The 21,815-nt window shown below is 39.1% G+C and overlaps 1 long non-coding RNA gene across 4 annotated transcripts in view; it reads left to right on the top strand.

Annotated features, from left to right (window-relative positions):
* The window catches only part of LOC139039901 (uncharacterized), a 45,586-nt gene extending 26,671 nt beyond the window's left edge, over positions 1 to 18,915 (top strand). Inside the window, exons 7-8 of one of the 4 annotated variants that reach the window (XR_011493224.1) lie at positions 3,094 to 3,203; positions 3,870 to 18,915. This is a non-coding gene — a long non-coding RNA (uncharacterized lncRNA). The remainder of the gene's footprint in view (positions 1 to 3,093; positions 3,204 to 3,869) is intronic. The other 3 variants (XR_011493225.1, XR_011493227.1, XR_011493226.1) reach the window with 3 other exon arrangements.
* The last annotated feature ends 2,900 nt before the right edge of the window (positions 18,916 to 21,815 follow it).

Here is a 21,815-nt window from a genome sequence, read left to right as displayed (position 1 = left end):
CTTGTCTCTCACAGGTGGAAGTATGAACAATAAATCAAGTTTTTGGAAAGGGTTGGATCTGTGTTTACACCAAATGTATAATTACTAGTACAGAAGCACTTCAAGTGCATTCCTTACTTAAGAGTATTTTACTCCCACTTGTTTGCTGCCAAATAGAGATTTCAGTTGCTGAAGGAACGATGCTGACGAGGCTCATGGATTCATATAACATTACAAAGTGAGTCATGAGTAGTCACATGTTTTATGGGCTAAAGGTTTCCTAGAAAAATATACTTTGCCTTCCTCTCATCAGAAGGTAAGAAGAGCACAGCAGTGTTGTAGGATAAGATATGCTCAGCTCTGCAGCATGTGCAGACCTTTCCAGTGCCCTGAGCTTGCCTGGGGCCTGATGAGGAGAGTCAAGTGACCCATCCAACATCACATGCAGCATCATGTGCCAGGTTCTCTGAGTGCATGATCTGTTTGTGCAGAGAGAACGTTGACCTTTTAAGTGTAAGGATTCTTGCAGAGAACTGCAATGTTATGCAGTGAATGGTGTAGTCTTCCAGTGTCTTGAGTAATACAGAATGACTTCCACAAGTTCTCAATTTCCAACTCCTGGAATCGTCTTTCTGGGAAAGCTTATTTATTTGAATGACCTTATTTGCCATCCTGTTTGTAAGTTGTCACCCTAATTTCCCCTTCCCCAATGTCATGTACTTCAACAATTGAAATCTTTTGCAATGGTATGAAAGCATTCAGCATATAGGTAATGTTTATTATTGGCATAGAAAAGATTCCTCTGCTCTTCCTGAAGGTGAGAACAATTGATTTTACATCCTCCAGCATATAGATCGCCTGAGAGATGAAGAAAATGTTACTATTCAGCATAAATGCCATTAAAAATAGTAGTAGTAATGATAACAATACTTTGTATTGTGTGCAAGTCACTTTATATACATCTCTAATTCTTATAATAATTCTGCAAAAATAGTAATTTTTATGCTTATTATAGAAATTTGGAAATGAAGTTTCAGGGAGATTTACTTCATTTGTTTGATAGCTAATGAGTATTTAAAACTGAAATTTAGGCGCTGGCCCCGTGGCATAGTGGTTAAGTTCGGTGCAGTCCAGTTCAGTCGTCTGGGTTCATGGATTCAGATCCTGGGTGCAGACCTACACCTCTCATCAGCCATGCTGTGGTAGCAAACCACATACAAAATGGAGGAGGATTGGCATGGATGTTAGCTCAAGGCTAATTTTCCTCAAGCAAAAAAAAAGAGAATGATTGGCAATAGATGTTAGCTCAGGGCAAAACTTCCTCAGAAAAGAACAAAACAAAAACTTGGAATTCAAATCCATGCAGTTCTGACTCTCTTAACTTACCACTGTTCGATATCCAAATTAGCTCCTTCGTTCCCTTCTTTCTTCTTGTCTCCTTCCTTCCTTTCCATAAAATCAATCGAAGAATTTATATTGAATTGCTAATGTGATCCAAACACCATGCCAGACTCTAGAGATAAAAGAGATGAATACAATTTCACTTTATCTCTCAATAAATTCCCACTCTAGTAGAGGACATAGACATGAAAAATAATAATTTCATTAAAATATACAAGCATAAAGTACAGTGATGGCCTAAAGAGGATCAAAGATGAACAAAAGATCACCCTGAGGAGGATGCCAGTGGGGAATGCCTACCAGGAGAAGCACCTGCATGTGCACAGGATGAAGCCAGGGGACAGAGTGGGAGGATGACTGATGGTGCAGCATAGCACAAGCCAGGAGGAGTGGTGGGACTGGCAGACAGACAGTAACTCAAGCCTAGGCCCAGAGTTAGAAGGGCTGGGTGTGCTCTCCTTGCTGTGTGACTTGAGGCAAGACATTTTCCTTCTTGTTCTTCAATCTCTTCTGTCAAAATGGGGGTCTAAATAACAGTGCCCATCTATTATGGTTGACACGAAGATTAAGTGAGCTAATATTTGTGATTCACTTAGAAGAGTGCCAGACACACAGCATTTCATATGGTGAGCTTTGAATAAAAACCTTGGCTATGCATGGTGAAGACAAGTTATAGAGGCTTTGTGGGCCAGGCAAATGTACTCAGACTTGGACCTGGATAAAAGGGAAGCCACTGAAAGGTTTTCTCTAGTAGAGTAATGAGATTAGCTTTGCTTTTGAGAAGATCTCTGTGGTAGCAGTGTGGAGAGGCCTTGGAGAGCAAAGATGTGGGTGGCAGGGAGGTTGGTTAGGCTAGCCCTTCCCAGTGCTCACTTGGGTAGACTACATTATTTAATTGATGCTCTCCTCTTTTTGTAAATGCCTAAGTTTCCCAAAATGGTCAATTTAAAGGAGCAGCAATCATTTGGATATGTAAACTTAAATATAGTCTCATTACCACAGTCACATCTCATACTAATGTGGTTTTATGTATTTCTTTGAAAATTTAGTGAAGAAAGCTTGCCATAAGATATCATCTGCCCTATTAGAAACTTCTTGGGGACTTCAGAGTTTAGCAGAGGATTCAATTGCATCCACACTGAGAAGCTAGAAAATTAAGTTATAAAAACTCTTTTTTAGTGATAAATTTCAATGGAAAAAATATATTCATGGAATAAAATTTTGTTTCTTAAGTAAATTACTCTCAAATTAGGCTCCTGGCTCTAGTGGGTCTGCCAGCCATGAGTAGCTCCACATTTTTCTTTCAATAGAGACCACTTGGGAAAAAAGATTGGTGTTACCTACAAAAGCTCCGAAATTTGTCTCCTTGGCATATATACCCAACAGGAATGCGTACATGTGGCACTGAGAGATTTGTTCAAGGATATTCATAGCAACATTATTCCTAATTGGACATAATTCAAATGTTCTTTACAGCAAAATGGATATGTATTTTGTGGTACTAGCATGCAGTGAGTTCTAAAAAGCTCTGAAATAGAATGAACAATAGCTACATTCAGCAATAGGATGAATCATAAACTTAATGTTGAAATAAAGAGGCCAGACACAAGAGAATATATACAGTGTGAGTCTAAAATTAAAAAAAAAAAAACAGTGGAGGACTGACCCCATGGCCGAGTGGTTAAGTTTGTGTGCTCCGCTTTGGCACCCCAGGGTTTCGCCGGTTCAGAGCCTGGGCATGGACATGGCACCACTCATCAAGCCATGCTGAGGCGGCATCCCACATGTCACAACTAGAAGGACCCACAACAAAAAATATACAGGTACACACCGGGGGGCTTTGGGGGGAAAAAAAGGGGGAAAATGGTGGAACAAACTGTTGTTATAAATATGCATTGCAGTTAATTTTGGTGAGAAGGGAGGTCATAATGATTGGGAAAATTACAACAGATGTTTCTGGGCTCCTAGCACCATACTGGTTCTTGATCTAGGCAGTGGTCACATAAGTTTTCACTCTGCTCCTCTCATTCTGTCTCACACACATGCGCACACGCTGTCTCCCTATGTCCCCAACGCCATGTTCTGTGCCATCTCCATCTCCTTCTCCATCTCCATATCCAATCCATATCCATGTCTATCTGTACCATATGTCCTTCTCCATCTCCATATCTATATCTATACCTAGATCTATATCTACACCTGTATCTTTATGTTTTCACTCGTCTGTACTTTATTTCAACATGGCTGTTTAAAAGGCAATAGTCTAGTTTTTTATCAATATTTTTTAAGATTGTGAAAATAAAACCTGTATATAAAATGTTAGACTTAGAAAATTAGAAAAAATTAGTCATAACTATTGAGCTAAAAGAATATTTTAAATTATAGTACAATATAAATTGTCTAGAATAGTCATAATGTACTGTAATTTATACTAGAACTTTAGAATTGTAGCAATACAGCATTAAACGATCATCTCTTTTATTTCTTAGGCAACATTCTTTAAGCAGAAAGAAAATACAGTAAACTGCTGGTGAATCTATAAAATTTTAAGTAAATGGACTAAAAAATGTGAAAACTTTCATTGCTCTGAGCTGAGTCATACTGAACTCTTTCAATGTATGAAAGTCCTAAATGATATGTTAATATAGAGATCTATGATGTATATACTGTGATAACAAGGTCAAGGGTTTGTGCTGTTAAAGTAATAATTACATCAGTGATGCATGCTTATCGGCAAATTCGGGCCTAGCCTTATGTAGTTTGTGATCTAAGCCTAGGTAATCATGTCTAGAAAGGATAAGAGAGTATATATTTTGTGTAGCCAGTTTTACATGTGCATGCGCACACACACACACACGCACACGAATATAATCTCCAAATAAATGCATACATGATTTAAACACGAACATTTGTCAAGGCACACAAAGATTTCGGCTGTGAAACAGATAATAAACCCATAAAGTTTCCATCCAATCCAGGTTTGAAAAATATATGCTTCACTGTAAAGACTGTTTGTCTCCTAAACAGATTTGGTTTTTTTGAGATTCCTCAGAGCTCCATGTCCTGGACCACAGTTGGCATTATCGATCTTTTTTATAGCCATTCTTATGGGTGGTTAATAGTGTCTCATTGAATGGTTAATTTTGTTTGTTTTTGTGTTTTTATCTTTTAAATATTTATTGTGGAAATTTTCAAACACACGAAAGTAGAGAGAACAGTATAGTGAACCTGATCTTCCCAACATGTAGCTTCAACAATTTTCAGTACATTGCCCATTTTGTTTCATGTATGTGCCCACCTACTTGCCCCCCGCTTCCCCTGACCAGGTTATTATGAAGAGTATCACAGACATCAGGACTGTCATTCTTTAGCTGTGGCATACTATGTACTATGCAGGTGCCGGAGGCTGTGTTTTTATGTTATTTTCTAAATAATCCAACGTATGTTCTTTGCAAATTCTCCAATATGAACAATTTCAGATCTATGTCCGTTATAGGAAAATAAAAATCACAGAATTTTAGAAACCTCCAAAAATATTGATTTCTTAAAACTTTTTTTCACATTAATAGAAAATCTTTTTAGATTTTTTTGGTAACTTGATAGTTAAATTCAGAATGTCGTTTGTAATGGTGTCTACTCATAGTTGTTATATTTTTAAAGCTTCCTTCTTTTTCTAGGATAAAAGTAAATCATGAACATTGTACAGCCTGCAAATTAATTTTAAAATTACCTATGGGGGGATGGGTCCCTTTGGAAATATCCAGTGTCAGCTTTTATGATGTTTGTTTTCAGTTTTTTCTTTGAGTACATTTTACATAGTTAAGGTTCTGATATTTTTGGAAACTTGGATAATATCCAAGTCTTTCCTTTTAAAAGAAAAATGTGAGCAACCATGGTTTGCAGACCCCCCCCACCCAGGGGCCAGGAACCTAACTACTTAAAAAACTAATTTGAGAGTAATTTACTTCGGAAACTAAATTTTTATGCTATAAATGTATCTTTCAAGTCAAAATTTCACTGTGACAGAGAAGTTTTTATAACTGATAAAATATATTTTTGGATTACAATCAAAAGTGAAATATCTAGAAGTGTTCTAGAACTCACATTTCCTAGAGATCAACGAAGCCCATTTTGTAAAACACTAGAGTATCTGACAATTCGTAATCATAGATAGTCAAATTTTATTTCAGCCCTGAATTTGACGTCCATCTCAAGTAAACTCTTGTTCAAAAGGATAACGCGTAGCAAAATGAAGCAGTAAAATAAGAGTTGACCTGTTCTGGGGGCAAAGGGAGAGTCAAGAACGATTTCCAGGTGATGATGCCTGAGCTGAGTGTGGAGGTGAATTGGGTAAGACAGGAGAGAGGTAAGAGGTGAGCCCAGAGCACCTGTATTGCAGGGGAAGATATCCTGCACATTTCTCTAAACAATCGGGAGCTGTTGACAATCTTTAAGAAGAGTTTAGTGGCATGATTAAAGTCGTGGGCCTCTTTGTAATAGTCATTAGGAAGCTTTTACTAGAATGGAAAGATCTCTCCTAGCAGTCTCCAATGATGTTACCTCTCTTCCTGTCTGGCCCTGGTCTGTTCGATTCAGTCAGACAAGTCTTAGGGCATCAGATCTGCTGTTGTCCATTAGGCATTAATTAGATATACACAACTTACAGATGGGCAGGTCTGCATGTGGGAACAGAGCAGACAGCTACTCCTCTGGCCTTCTCTCAGATGGCTGGTTTCCCACGGAAGCTTAGAGCAGTGTGTTCCGGCTCTTTTTCTGAATGTGTGCTCCCTTTGGTAAAGATCACAGCTTTACACCCAGCCAGATGCTGCCGCCACCTCCAAGAGCCCTGCTTTCTTCTCCCTGTCATGGGACACCAAGAGCTTTACTTTTGATAATTTAAGAGAAACAAATATTGTAAGTATGTGCCTATAAAATTATAGCATTCAATATGTTTTTCCAGATGAAATATGCAAACCAGAAGAGAGGGAGGTCCCTGGACATGTGGCCCAATTTAGCGTCTAATCTTGAGGAAAGGAGATCCAAGGGGAGGCATTGTCATGGGGCATCCTCCAACTCTCCACGGGGCTTGCAAGTAGCCCTTCCAAGCTCCTGCCACATGGGGAGGCAGGGGGTGTTACACAGGGAGTAGGGCTCTGGCTCTGTTACCTCTTGTCTCTCCTAGCCCTATGACGTGGCAAGTGATTTAGTCTGTGCTCAGTTGTCCCTCTGTATAATGGAAATAATAACAGCTCCACCTCTAGGATTTTCATAAGGATAAAATAAGTTATTTTGTTAAATTGTTTTGAACACTATTTGACCATCAGTACCTTTGTTATTTCTTTATTGTGATGTAGCCACTAGGCACATATTTGTTGAATAAGTGCTTGTTGAATAGATGAATAAGTGAGTAAATGAATGAAAAACATGGTGCTGAAGACATATTTTGCTTATGGCTTACTTTATGGTCTGTACAGGCTGGCACACTTTATTAATACATGGCACATATATAGACATACACACTCACCCCACACACAGTCTCTCACACATGTATACACTCACACACTCTCATATACATGCCCACATACACACACTCTTATACATACACCAAACACGCATGCCCTGCTAGAAGCAATTCAATCAATCACTCTAGGGGATAAAAGAACATTTTGCCTCATTCTGACCACTGTTATTCGCTTTCCTGTGCCTTTGTTCCTGAGTTCATCAGGGAGATGCACCAAACACTATTTATTCACTATAAAAAGTGCCTGGGAACAAGACCACACATGGTATTCGTGCAGGATCAATTCGAAGAGTTCTGAGGTTTGTAGAGACTGGTTTCGATCATGTAAATCTGGAGCGTGTGCATTTGGGGTGGAGTGGGGTAAGATTTGATTATTATACTTAAAATTTGTGATTGAGTAAATCGAGACCCACCTGTGTTGAATGTCCTGCTGGCGCTGGGTGGTGATGTGCTGCTTCCCAGCTACAGCCCCTGAAGTTATCGTGCTTGTGAGCCAGTGGGGAGGTAAGCACACAATAACACAGGTGTTTTGGTGTAAACTCAGAGAAACAAAAGCTTCCAATGGTCCTGAGGAGAGTGACGACCACTGCATGAGGCTGGGGAGACAGACAGGGAGGTGGTCAGAGCAGATCTTTTCCCTTTGAGGCAGGTTACTGTATCACTTCTAAATTAAGTGTATGACTATATTTGGTAATGTAAAATGTAGCACTGGAGAATAAGCAATTTACTTTATGCAAACAGATTACCATATGACATATACATGTAGGGCCTTTCTTTTTGGAGCTTTGGGCCCAGCAAGAGAGCTTGCCTGTCACTGTTAGATATGTTGCTGGAGCCAGGTTCCTTCATCTTTCATGGAGACAAAAACTCTAGTTGAACACTACATTTCTAATAATTTTCAAGATTGTTTGCCTCTGGAGACTTTAAAAAAATCCTGTTAGATCCTCTGGGGCATTTGATGTAAAAATGCTGTAATTAGAATCAGTAGCATGGCTTCATTCTATCCATGGGTGGCTCTCCTAAAGAGAGTGAAAGAAGACCCTGGAAAACAACGTGGTCATTGTAAGCAGGACCTCCTTCAGGGCCCTCTGGGATGGCACACTGGGAGAGGATTACTGTTGGTCACGGAATGGGTAATTTCATTGGTTCCACTTGCCAGCCACACTGGCACATTCTGGTCAGTCATGTTCCAGTCGGCAGGCCTTGGAAGCTAAGAACTCCTTTTCTCTACCTCCCCACCAGCATTTGTTATCTCTTATCTTTTTGATGATGGCCATTCTAACAGTGGGAATGTAAATTGGTGTGGGCAACTGTGGAAAACAGTATGGAGGCTCCTCAAAAAATTAGAAATAAAACTAGCATATGATCCATCAATTCTACTTCTGGGAATATATTCAAAGGAAACAAAACACTAATTTGAAAAGATATCTGCAGCTCCATGTTCATAGCAGCATTATTTATAATAGCCAAGATGTGGAAGGAACCTAACTGTCCACTGATGGATGAATGAATAAAGAAGATGTGGTATATATACAAAATAGAATATTATTCAGCCATAAAAAAACAAATCCTACCATATGCAGCAACATGAATGGAACTTAAAGGCATTACGCTAAGTGAAATGTCTTAAAAAAGAAATCAAAAAGCACCAAACTCAGAAAAAAAGATCAGACTTGTGGTTACCAGACGCAGAGGGTGGGGCAAGGGGCAATTGGAGGAAGGGGGTCAAAAGGTACAAACTTCCAGTTATAAGATAAACAGGTACTAGGGATGTAGTGTACAGCATGATGACTGTAGCTAATGCTATGTGATCTAATATAGATATGATATATAAGAAAGTTGTTAAGAGAGTAAATCCTGACTTTTCATCACAAGGAGAAAATTTTTTTCCTTTTTTCTTTTCTTCTTTCTTCTCTTTTTATTGTATGTATATGAGAAGATGGATGTTAACTGAACCTATTGTGGTAAACATTTCACAATATGTGTAAATCAGATCATCATGCTGTATGCCCTAAAACTTACACAGTGGTGTATGTCAATTATTTCTCAATAAAACTGGGGAAAAAAAGAAGAGCTCTTGTGTCCTAAAGCTCTGCAGGCAACACGTGGTGCTAAAATTGCAGCAATCTTGGAGACGCTGAAGGTGCGACTACCCCTCAATTTCCACACCACCAACCGTAGAGCATGCAGAGGAAAGGAAAGCTGCTTTCCTGACAGTTTCAGATCATCAGTGTTGAGAAGAAACAAGGCAGCCATAATACAAAGTACAGGTTCAAACTAGATTGCAGAATCAAGGCCAGATTGCAGAATCAATCTGGAGACTTGGATGTTACTATCAGAGAAATTCTTTTGCAAAGAGGTATCATGTGAAGAATCATTTAATGTTTGCAAATGTATTGACCTTTTATAATTCCATCACCTTTTTCTTGCTTTTTTTCAATGGAGATGTTTTAAGCTACTTGTTCATTGAGATGTATAACTCAAAATTAAATGAAAAAGATAAGGTATAAGGTCAGATCAACTATCATTTGGTATCTGTGTATAAAAGAAGATCATTACTAAATATTAATCTTTTGAGTATTTATATTGAAAAAATGTACACTATGAAGAAAAAAGGTAGCCATGAATTGGATAATTTTTCCCATTAGGTGAATGTTATGTTAAATTTAGGGTGAAAATGTCAGGATGGACATGGAGGTCTGTTTTTATAGAAAACGAAGGTATAGCAACACCGCCTTTTTAATTATTTGCAGAAATTCAGAAATTCACTTGTTATGTTATATTGAGCTTTGACAGTATTATTGCTTTGGGGGCGTTATGACTTAATCCATGTCACATGTGACTCCATGTAGGAAAATGACGTGTGAAAACAGCTTACTGAATCACTGGGTGTAGCTCTGTGCAGTTTCCTATTATCAGTGTTTTATGGAGAGCTCACTCAAAATGATAGATGAAATAGAGGACAACCTCCAAACCTCTAATGCCTGGTGGAAATTATACTAGTCGAAAACTTCAGGAAATTACTGAAGATTTTCAGAATTAAAATGTAGATAGGAGGAAAGAATATGGTGATGATAGTAGATTGATATCTTAAGTTACATTGTGACGATGATGGCAAAACCTCCCGTGAAGGACGTCTTTTTATTTGCGTTTACAAGTAGGATTTTAGCATGTTTATCTCTGGCTCAGATATTTTTTTTTTTTAGAGAGTGAAAAAATGTTTCTCAAGTGAATCCAAATATTCACCAGTCTATTTCTAGTTCTAAAATGTTATCGAATTTCTTATAAATACATATATATATACTTAAATTACTTTATTTTTTTTATCTTTTTCCTTCTAAAAAATAAACCCTTATGGGAAAAAGAAGAGGTTAATTAAGGCTTCTCCATGCGCGTCTGAGGAAAAGATTTGGTGCATAATTCCTTTTCCTTTCAGAGTTTCCCAGAGGCGGTTTTCTCATCCTCTAGGCTGTGTGGGAGGGCAGCCTGGCCTTCAGGCTCACATCCTCCCTCCAGGTTTGTACTATGCAGGGCAGGAGCCAGGAGACCACAGGCAGGTGTCGGGCTCACTCCCTGTCTTTGGTGGTGTCCCAAACTCCACAAGGTACAGAGGTCCAGGAAAAAATGTGAAATCAGCCACCCAAGTTGAATGGAAAATTTCAGGATGTTAGAAAATATGGGGACAGCTGATGGCTGAGGTCATGGCTTAGAATGATTTTTCAGTTTACCTGTTTACTCAAACCATTTTACCCATTCCTTAGCAAAAAAGAAAAAAAAAGGAAAAGGACACCTCACAGGAAAGAAGAAAAAAAAGCAATTAATCTATTTTGGCAGGCAGAATGAGTATAGCTTTGTTTATATTCCTAGATTTAGCACAATCTGTATGAGCTATCTACATGATAAAACTCTCTAGAGGTTTTTTTTTCACCCTTTGTTCTTTGTGTTATTTTTCAGAAATCATTTAAAAATCATTTAAGTGTAGGGGCCAGCCCCGTGGCCAAGTGGTTAAGTTTGTGTGCTCCGCTTTGGTGGCCCAGGGTTTCACTGGTTCGGATCCTAGGTGCGGACGTGGCACCGCTCGTCAGGCCACACTGAGGCGGCGTCCCACATACCACAACTAGAAGGACCCACAACTAAAATATACAACTATGTATGGCGGCAATTGGGGAGAAAAAGCAGAAAGAAAAACAAAGAAGATTGGCAACAGTTGTTAGCTCAGGTACCAATCTTTTAAAAAACAAATCATTTAAGTGGACATTTACAAGGATGTTGAAGGCGAGCCATAATATACCCAGAAATACACTAATGGGTGAATATTTATATTCCTTTGAGAAATATTCTTTTTCCAGAGCGGAAGAGACACCCCTTATTTGGTTGATATGCTTTGTTGCTATGCCTTATGGTGTTCAAAGAGGTTGCTGAGGAATTCCGGAAGAAATGGAAGAATGTCAGGAGAGGCTCTCCATTGGATTCTTGTTCTACGTAGAAAGAAAAAGAGAGAGGATATGATGTTTACTCTGATGGACTTCACTATTGGAAACTTGACCCAACATATGGTGGTCCCTATGTTCTTTACATTCTCCACTTTCCTCATAGGGGCTCCCTGAGTTCCTCCCATTCCTTTCCACTGTACAAGTCCCTGCTCAGGGCCCTTCTCCCTGCAAAAAGTAATTGAATAGGTCAGGTGGATGTTCTCCCCAGGGGGCTTCCCCCAATGAGTGTGTTTTGGGAGCACCTTGGGAAATGCGAGGGGCTGGCAGTCTACAGAATATATGGCAGAGTCTGTGACCTAAACGTTCCATATGATGTTGAGTTCTTTAGTGTAAAAGCTTCCTGGAATCTTCTGATATGTTAAAGTAAACTTTGAAACTTCAAGAAGAAGATAAGGTATACAACATGTGACAGTCTCTGACCAGAGGCGTCTTTGAGAAGCGTCTGAAAGACTCATTTTCTGGAGCACAGTTTGAGAACCAGACACTGGTTTTCAATGAGCTCAATGAACTCCTTGGAGGATCAGGCCTGTTTTAAGAAGAGTCTTTCTTGCTTGCTTCTTTTACATATCTAGTTCTTCAATGATTAAGCTTTTCTTTGAAGAAAATTTTCCTTGACCAATAAACGAAAAAAAGAAAAAAGGATTCTAGAAATATTTGTGGATGCTCAAGACTGAACCTCAGTGTCAGCTATTTTTTTCCCCTGGCTTTGCTACTCCTCAGATTTTTTTAATGGTATTTTTGGAATGAAACCACATATTCAAACTTGAGTATGAAATCCAAGAGCCAAAAATGTCTGAAATTTTTCCCACAAGTGCGTTAGAACCACGAGCAAATGAAAGGACTCCCTCTTAGTGGGAGATCACTGAGGTAACTGGACAGAAGGTAAGAAAAATGAAAGTAATTCTGTTGATTCATGTATAAATTCCCCATGTAGTTCATTAGCTGGACACTCTTAACTGAACACCAGGCTGTCCTGGGCAGAGGCCATAAATCACTGAATCCACTGCAATGGCTGCCTGCAGGATAAGGGAGCTGCATGCTAGAAGCTTGCTCCAGTTAGACAGACTTCTACAATAATGCATCGTGGTCTCTTGATAAGGGGGACACAGTAAAAGTTGTGATTTTTAATCACAGGCCAAGAAGACAAACAATCAAGTGTAAAATTAGAAAAGATGATTTTTGAACATCAACCTGAAACTTCGTGTTTTCCTGCATTATCCTAGGTTTCCAGGCCAAATCCATGCATTGTTAGGCGTAAGGCCAAATTACTTAAATTCAGTACAAGGAAAATCAATAAAGGCTGATAAATGTGCCTGTTTAGGGTCTCGTGGCTGCACAGGACCTTCATGTCTATAACCTGAGTTCTCCCAGGAGCCCCCTCACTGGGACGAAGCAAGCATATTTGAAGGGTAGTTAAGGAAACTCCTGGTAGAATGCTATACAATCCATTTCTAACCTCTACTTTTTTCTTTTACATTTTTAAAAATTTTTAGTTATATACTCTATAACTTATTCTGGACAAAAATCTTCTCATCAGGCTGTGGGATAAATTCAAAATGAGTAGGAGAAATGACAGCTTATCCTTATTTCAACGTGGAAATGTGGCTTCTCCAGATGTTTCTAATGTTCCAAATAGGCATTTTCAAAACTGAACATTGTATCAAGGCTGCCAGTCTACAGGACTCTAAACAGTGATGGTGCTTCTGTATTTCCCCTCCCCACCCCCACCAGAAAAGTAGAGAGTGACTTTGACTTGAGGTAAAACAGAATTTTTCTTCCTCGATATAGTGACCAATGACAGTTAGACACAGACACTAAGCCTTATTTGTAGAACTGTTACGGGTATGAAAGAGTCTTAATCCAGAGCATCAAGTGGTGGGTGAATCATTCTGAAGGCTGGTTTCCAAGACCACAAGAAATCAGCGAGGCGATCTTTAAGAAACATCAAGAGCATATACCACATCATAAGAAAATCCCATATATGTCCTCCTCCCCACATATAGGAGAGAGAAAGAAAAAAGAGATGGCAAGAGAGAGAAGGAGAGAGTGAAACAGAAAGACAAAGAAGTCTCACCATGTTGGAAATATGGCTTTTGTTAGAGTTGTCGTTGTTGTTTTAATCCTGCCCTGAGCTCTTCTGTGGGGGAGACGTGGAAACAGTGGCCAGAGCATGAGAATTTGAAAAATGCATTAATGTAGTGACGGTTTGCTCAACTGCTGCATGGGGAAAGTTATTTGATTATTCATAGATGTACGTCTGTGCTTTGCATTGTTTCAGCTTTAAGGTGTTTTATAACAACTTTAAGTGTTTGCAATGAGAAGTTAAGTTATTCCACAATTGACTAGATCATGTCTATTTAGCAACAAAATATTCATTCCATAAAAATTTTCTGCTCATCTCTTAGGTCCCAGGAATATGCAGGTCATTGGGAGATAAAAATATGATCCCAGTCTCTACCCTAAAGGAATTCACAGTCTAATGAGGAGACAGGCACATAGGCAAACAACGGTAACGTAAATTACATATGATGTGCAGTAGCAATGTAGATAAGACGCCCCATATCAGTCTGGGAAAGTCAAGGGAGGCTTTCCAGAGGAGGCGGCAGTTGGACGGAGAGGCCAAGAATATGTAGGAATTAAGCAGATGAATAAAAACTGGAATGGGCTCTAGAGGCATTTGGCACAGGATAAACATGATTTTAGGTTTTCTAGAAAACTATAAATTATTCAGTTTTTTCTGGAGAGTGCAAAAATATAAAATAAAATCATTTATTGAGGAATCAACAAAAGCTTATGGTTTTGAGTAATATCTTAACATGTACAGAAGTTGCCTTTACTATCAAGTGCTAAGAAAATATTTTTGTTTAAATTACTTTATTTTGCTGTATTAGAGAAAGAATGACAAAACTCTGTTTTGGAACTTCTCTGCCATCTTATATCCTGGTTGAAAGAGTAAAGCGGGATATTTCCATGAAAGCACTGCAAAGACATGACTGTTTATCCAATAACCTTGTTTCCTTTGGAGTTGAGCCAGTGGATCAGAAATTCTCTCATATTAATTTTTCCTCATTAATTAAAGACTCAGCCTAGAGCCACAACCATATCAGATATTCCTACTTAGAGAGGTCCCGGTTTGGATTAGAATCATTTGAATAGGCGATTTCTGAATTTTCTAAGATCCATTGATCCTCTAGTACAGCTTCTCCCATCCTTTGTCCATGTGCTGGGGCATGAAAGGCTCACTGGGTAACAAATTATTCAATATGGTTGATGAATTGGCTATAGTGTTTTTTGTGGTAGAAAAGTCAGTTCCCTGGGTTCCCCTTATGTATATTTAGAAAAATGTTCATGATCCAAATGCATTGAGCAAAACACCAGAAATATCAGCTCTTAACTTCTTAATGGTTTTCTAAGTGTTTACTTATCACTCAATAAAATATAATCTTGTGACCAGTAGTATAAGAAGCTCTTTTGCCAATAAGAAACAATATTGAAGTTTTGATATGATTTACTGCATTTTTCTTTTATCTGATGCCCTCCATAGATTAAGTTGGAGTTTGGATCCCACTCTTTGGTGGGATCCATGGTTGATCATGTGGAGGCTAGGCTAATCCTTATCTAAAAGCCCAGTAATTGTTTCATTTTTTTACTTGTTATGGGAAAGAGAGTAAAACAAGGTACCTTAATAAGTATTGGTCACATTTTTCTCTTTCCTTCTGAAAATGGTAAGGATTGGTAGTTTGGTGTTTCACCCGATTAAGTGGATTAACTTACAGGAAAGAGACAAAGCAGACACCAAGGGGCATTAGATGTCAAACTCTAAGTGGTTTTGCTGCCAATATTCACCTCAGTGGCACTTCTGAAGGGTACAGTTGACTTTGGGAAGGTTAGAGTAAATGATGTGGTCCATAGGTGACATGTAGACCATTCTCAGGGAAGCAAGTACCTCTTAGTGAAGAGGTGGAGGCCAGCCCCTATCCTTGCCTTCACTTGGCTTGCGTTTTCTTGAACCTAAATAAATAATGGCTTTCTGATCCTTGTGGAGGGCCCCTGGAGTTGTATATCAGCACGCATGACAGCCAAGCACTTATTTCACTTTCAACGCAAAGGTCAATATGTTTTAGTAACTTATTGTCTTTGTATAGTATCCAGTCACTGGTGAGAATTTTGACGGCAGAATTTGTTGGTGTCAATGGCAATTGTTTATATGAAAAAAATACGTGAAAATCTATTTCTAATCTTCCTTTTCAACTCTGCTCCAAAATATTTTTCTTCTGCATATTGTTTTAATCCTTCTGATTGAATAAAAATTTCTTTTGTTTTTAAAATGACTTTACCTTTGATATACACCCAGATAATAGGTCAAATACATGGGGACAGAACATAGCATTATGAGTTAAACTATTGGCAGAGAATGGAAGGTAAACAAAGTGTTCTGCCCTTTGATTTTTAAAATATTATTTCTTTTCTGCTTTCAGAAGTAATTTATGCTTACATATAAGTGTGCACATTATATAAATGTGTTGTGTAGAAGATGCAACTTTTCAAAGGTCTTGCCAACCTCACTGGATGATGAACTTTTTGTATCTTTATGTTGTTTGTAAATCTGAGAAACATCATTCTGACTTTTTCTGCTTTTTGCATTAAGCAAAATGCTTATTGCATGCTGTCTATATACTTTAATCCATAATTATAGCATGGTTGATTCTTGGATCATACATCTTAGGTGATTTTATATTAAATAGTGACAAGGAGGAGGTGAGAGAGACTGATGGAGGAAGGCAGAATGCCTCTTTCTAATAGACAAGGATAAAATAATACTTTCATTAGATAAAAAGTACATTTTTGGCTTTCTTCTGAGTATTGGTATGTATAGATTGAAAACCAGGTTCAACTCTGAGAAAAAATATATGTATTGAACTTCACTGTGTGTGATACTGTGGCATGTGCTTGTCATAGATTCATGCAGTATTTTTACCTCCATCCATCCAGACTCAGGAATTATCTTCACTGTAGAGATGATGAGACTGAGCACAGGTCATCCACCTTGTAATATGTGTCATAAAACAACAACTTGCATACAGGTCAGTCTGATTACAGAGCCCTGCTCTTCCTGCTACACTCTGTGTTCATACAACAAGACCAGAATGGCCTGGATTAGAATGTGGCTGCATTGATCAGTTCTTTTTAAAAAATAGTATTATAAATGTTTTTATAGCCCACTATTATTTCAAATGGCCCAACAGCAATTTCTGTAAGACAAATGAAAATGCAGCCCCTTTCTTGTTTAAGATTTGAAATTGAAAGAGAGTAGCTGCCTTTAAAATCAATCAGAACACCTCTGTGGAAAATTACCTGGGCTGTTTCATGGTTGGCAAGAGCAGAGGAGGGAGCTGGCGTCCCCTGAAGAGGCACACATCCAGCCCCAGGGCGGGCCAGCACCCACTGGCAACGGCTCAGCCCTGGAGCTGTCAAGATTTTCCGAAATTGTAAAAATCTGAAAGTTACATTTTAGAATCATCGTTTCTTCTAATTCTTTTTTATTGCCCTTTTATTGCCTCAGGAAAGCAGTAACACAAAAGATCCTTTTACATCTTTTGATTTAAAATGCAGAATCCAAGAGGGGCTTGCCTGGCTATGTTCATGGGGGAGAATTTGTAGCTGATCAGTGTTCATCCTACCAGTAAAAGCCCAATTATGGCAAATAAGTTCATTCATTTTATCTTATAAACTCAAGAAAAATACTCAAAAATCCTAATATATGAAAGAAATGCCTGGATTCTCACCCTATTTAATTTTATAAAGAAATCATTATAGCTATGCAAGCTATAATTTCTTTCTCTTTCATTATGTAAAATAGTTTTCATTGTGCAGAGAAGCTCCCACTCCATACCTCTTTTGCCCTTCCATATTTTATAGTATATCTTTTCAGCCTAATTTCAACCTCTTTCAAAGCCACTGTGCTATAAACTATTTTTAAAACGAATTTATAAAGAATTTGGGATCATTCACGAAAAAGTTTGTGCTCTTTTCTTTTTAATTTTTTCACTAAGATGTCTTGTTCAATACTTCATTTCATTGAGTGCCTAATACAGTGATTGATTGGCAAATGTAGGATGCAATGAATAATAATGAGAAAGAGAAGGGATTCTAACCTTGTGTACTGTGATTTACATCACGTCATTCACTAGGACAGCTGAGCCTCAGCTCCCTGCCCCTAACCTCCCATCGCCATGTGACTCTCTCCTTCTCAGAGTGTGGTCTCCAGACCAGCTGTATCAGCCTCAGCTGGGAGCATGTTAGAAACGCAAATTCTTAAGTCCACTAAAAACTTTCTATTTCAGAAATTCTGGAGGTGGGACTCAGCAATTTGTGTTTTCACCAACCCTCTAGCTGATTCTGATGCTCTCTGCAGTTTGAGAGCCACTGATGCAACCCTGTCTTTGCACCAGTGTTTTCTTTTCCCCTCACCCATGGCCTCTGGAATCTCCCTTCTCCTTGCTGGTGGCGACAAGACTGCTTCCATCCACCACCCACCTAATCCTTAATGCTGGAGAGGGAGGGGCTAGGCTTCTCTATTTCAGCTTGTCTTCAGAACACTAGAAGGCTGGAAGAGTCTTTAGTCCCTGCTGGGCTAAGGCAGATCCAGGACATAGTCCTCCTTCCTGCTGCAGGAGATGGGGAAGGGGGACCTTTAGTCACTAACTTCAGTGGGGAACCACTGGTACTCAGAAGAATGTCTTTATCCACAAGTACATATAATTTGTCATTGTAACCAGTGTTTAAGAACAAACCCCAAAGCTCATACTGGACAAGCACAATTGGGAGAAGGGCAGAAACTTGCAGCTACTACAGGTGCTCTCGCTGCCCACCACACGGTACTCTGACCTACTCTCAGCTGAGGATAGACCTCCTAGGAAACATACAGGTGGTTGCCGTGTCCAAATACAGCGTTGTCAGATTAAGCAAGACTGGGCTAACTGGACCTGACAGATGGCCACATCGACAAGGAAGTCCGCACTACTCCAATGTTAACACGTAGAAATAGATGCTGAAGGGGTGATTTATGTCTTTTTGTACTGTATTGCCCCCAAAGATCTTAGGTTGTTTCTTGCTGATTACTTTGGTTATTTCCTGCTGTACTCCCTCCATTATAATCAAACTTTTACTTCATTTAAATTTTTTAGGCTCAGGACTTGGTGATCATTTTGTTTTGTCTTAACAAACATGGCGTTAAAATAAGCTCAGTCTATAAAATGAGAAAATACACTATGATCAGTATATTGTCAATAATATGAAATCTCTTCACCAAATTGTATTGTAAAATAAGAAATAGAGCCGTCCTTCATTTTATATATCTATATAATTATATAAGTTATTTATTCAGTAATATACTTTTGAAGTAAAATGATATGCAGTTTAGTTATCTATTATCCATTTATTGTATTTTGGATAAGTTTAGGTATTATGAAATAAAAACATTTAAAAGACAGAGAAGAGTTACTTGTCATCAATTCAGAGGAAATAATTTTCTCCTGAGAATGACTATTTGCAATTTTACATGAATATTCATAAACAATAAATTATTAAAGTGACACAAGTAAAATTAACCAGAGAATCAGAGGAAAAAATACATCAAATAACTTCTACTTGACAAAATGTCAAACATTTTAAAAAGATAATAGTACAGGAAAAGCCTAAGCAGCTTGCTCGGCCAAGGTGGCCATGAACATTCCTGAGAGAAGCCCAGGAGCTGTTGCGGTAGGAACCTACCTGACACCAACGGGGGAAGCTACCTGATCCTGACGGCTGACCAGCGGGCTGGAACCAAAGGCCTCTCACAGTGACACCCCTGCCACGGTCAGCCTCACCAATGTGGGTAGTCCTTGCAGCTTGGAGTAAAATTGCATTTAGAAGCTTCTCTGTAGAAAGCAGAAAGCCTGGCCTGTTTGGTGTGAGTGGACTGGAAAGAGCCAGTATACATTTCTGGGCCCCAAAAAGGTAGATGAGGATTGGGCAAGACTGGAAACATAATCAGAAAATTAGAGCAGAAATCTGAAAACCAAAGTGTGGCTATGTCATATTTTTGCGTAGATCAGGGATCCTGGCATTGGGTGGCTTGTGAGGGAGCAGAGAGTTCAGGAGAAAAGAAAGCTGGCTTTGGTGGACATCTGTGTAGTGATGTCTCCCACTGCCCCTGACCTCAGCTAGGCAAACTTGGAGTGCAGGAATATTCCAGACCCCACCTTCTGGTGAATCCAGTCTGCTCCTATCCTGCTGCCCATCTTGACATTTTGGCTTTCATTAGATGAGGAACTGAACTTGGGTGGAGAAGGAGGCATGGGGCTAGGAGCTGAGCTCGCGGTTAAAGCTTGGCTACTTGGAGTGAGTACAAGGATCAGCAATATGACACCTGGACACCTGGATATGGACACCACCTGGGAGCAGGTTAGACATGAAAACTCTCAGGCACCATCCCAAACCCACCAAGCCAAGATGTCAACAAGACCCACAGGTGATCCTGTGCACACTGAGAGTTGACAAACAGGACCTCAGAGCCTGCAGGTGAGTGAGATTGTGTGTGACTGAAGGTGATAGCCTCTTATTGTCCTTCCTGCCAAATCTAAATAAAAGTATTAACACACAATACAGGAGAATTTCAAACCTCTATATATCAATGGATATATAAGCAGAAGTTGAATATAATTACCATTTATTTTCTTTGTTAAGAGAGTGTATCACTATTTTATTCAATCCAAGTCTCTCCTTCCCACTTCTTAGAATCAACTACTGCTGCCTCCTAACTCTGTAACAGGAGAACTATAGTAACTGATGCTCCCTACCTGGGAGGGGGCAGAGTCCAGCCCCAAAATAAACTTGTGGAGAAAGCCATCCATCCTTCTCTACCATCCTGACGGCTGAAATGGATGAATGACAGGCCTGCCTCCTGGCCATGGTCTATGAAAACTACTTAGTGATAATTCAAAAGGTCTCACAACTATCTCTACAAATTTCCAAAAGAACTGGCTGGATGGATTAAACTGATTGTTATAACCAGAGGAGCTTAATTAAATGAAGTAGTGTACACAATATATAACCATACCCGTCTTTTATTCACAGCAGCTCTCCCACTACTGCTATAAATACCTCACCAGCCCCTTTGGAGTTTGTAGACATGGATATGCTGCCATTTCCTCTGCGAATCTCTCATTGTTTGGGGGTCTGGCCAAGTGCCACAACGGAAAAGTTGCCCTGCTTGTTGCTTTTCTACGTGTGTGCTTTCCACAAAGTGATTATTACTTCCTGGAGGGCTAAGGGGCTAAATCGAACTTTGGCCATAGATTTACTCCTGTGGTTGTAGATTATACACATTTACTACTGAAAATTAAACGAGAGAATTTTTTTTCCCTCTGCGTGTGTCCATCTCAGGTAAAGGGAATGCTTTTGTTTTTATCTGCTTCTGATGAAAAGAAAAGAGTGATAGAAAAGTCATCTTATTTGAGAATTTTTACTTCCCTAGATGACAGAACACTTGTTTTCAATTTTCCTCAAAATATTTCCCATATCTAAACTAGGTACAACTTCTTGGATGTGGGTCTTAGCCAGGAAGCCTTAGACTTTTCTAAGTTATAATTGCCTCATTACCCCAGAGTGTCCACATTTTAGTGGTGAAAGAAAGGACTGTTTAGCTTGGAAGACTGTTTTAGTCTGGAAGATAAAAGCCAAGAGAGGAGTGTGGGTGTGCGAGGAAGAAACAGTGGCCTTCAGAAGATGAAGTGTTAATGTTCAGAGGACGGAGACCAGCTGCTTTTCCTCTCCACTGAAACCAGACCAGAGGAAATGGACTCACATGCACCAGAATGTAAGGGAGCTGTAAGAGAGCCTGTCATGACAAGGAGGGCTGACACTAGAGGACGGAGAGCCAATAGGATTTCTAGAAAGAAACTGAGCAATGGCTCTGTAGATTGTTACATGTTGTTTTATAATTGCTGAATTATAATAGTTCCTAATACATCCTTGAAATATTTAATTTCAGGGCACATTGTCATTTCTCCTTTCCAACAGATTTCTACTAGGTGCCTACAAGATATAAAATCACTGTGCTGAGCGTAAGTCAGCAGTCTCCTTGTTCTCATGGTGGAGTGGAGAAAACAGGGTCTTCGGAGCCAGAAGAATCTGAGTTTGGATTTAAGTTTAACAACTTACCACTTTTGTTACCTTGACTCCATTATTCAAACTCTCTGAGTTTAATACCCTTATCTATAAAATACCAACTTCATAGAGAAATTGTAGCCATTTAAGATGATGTATGTAAGTTTCCTAGTACAAAATGGGTACATATTAAGCATTTAATAATAACACTGGGTACTCGATATTATGATCTACAAGGCCTATTAATGCAAGGGACTGTTGAGTACTTA

The sequence above is a fragment of the Equus asinus genome, chromosome 12 (genome assembly GCF_041296235.1).
Source record: "Equus asinus isolate D_3611 breed Donkey chromosome 12, EquAss-T2T_v2, whole genome shotgun sequence".
Taxonomy (NCBI): domain Eukaryota; kingdom Metazoa; phylum Chordata; class Mammalia; order Perissodactyla; family Equidae; genus Equus; species Equus asinus.
This window is presented reverse-complemented; position numbering and strand designations above follow the sequence as displayed.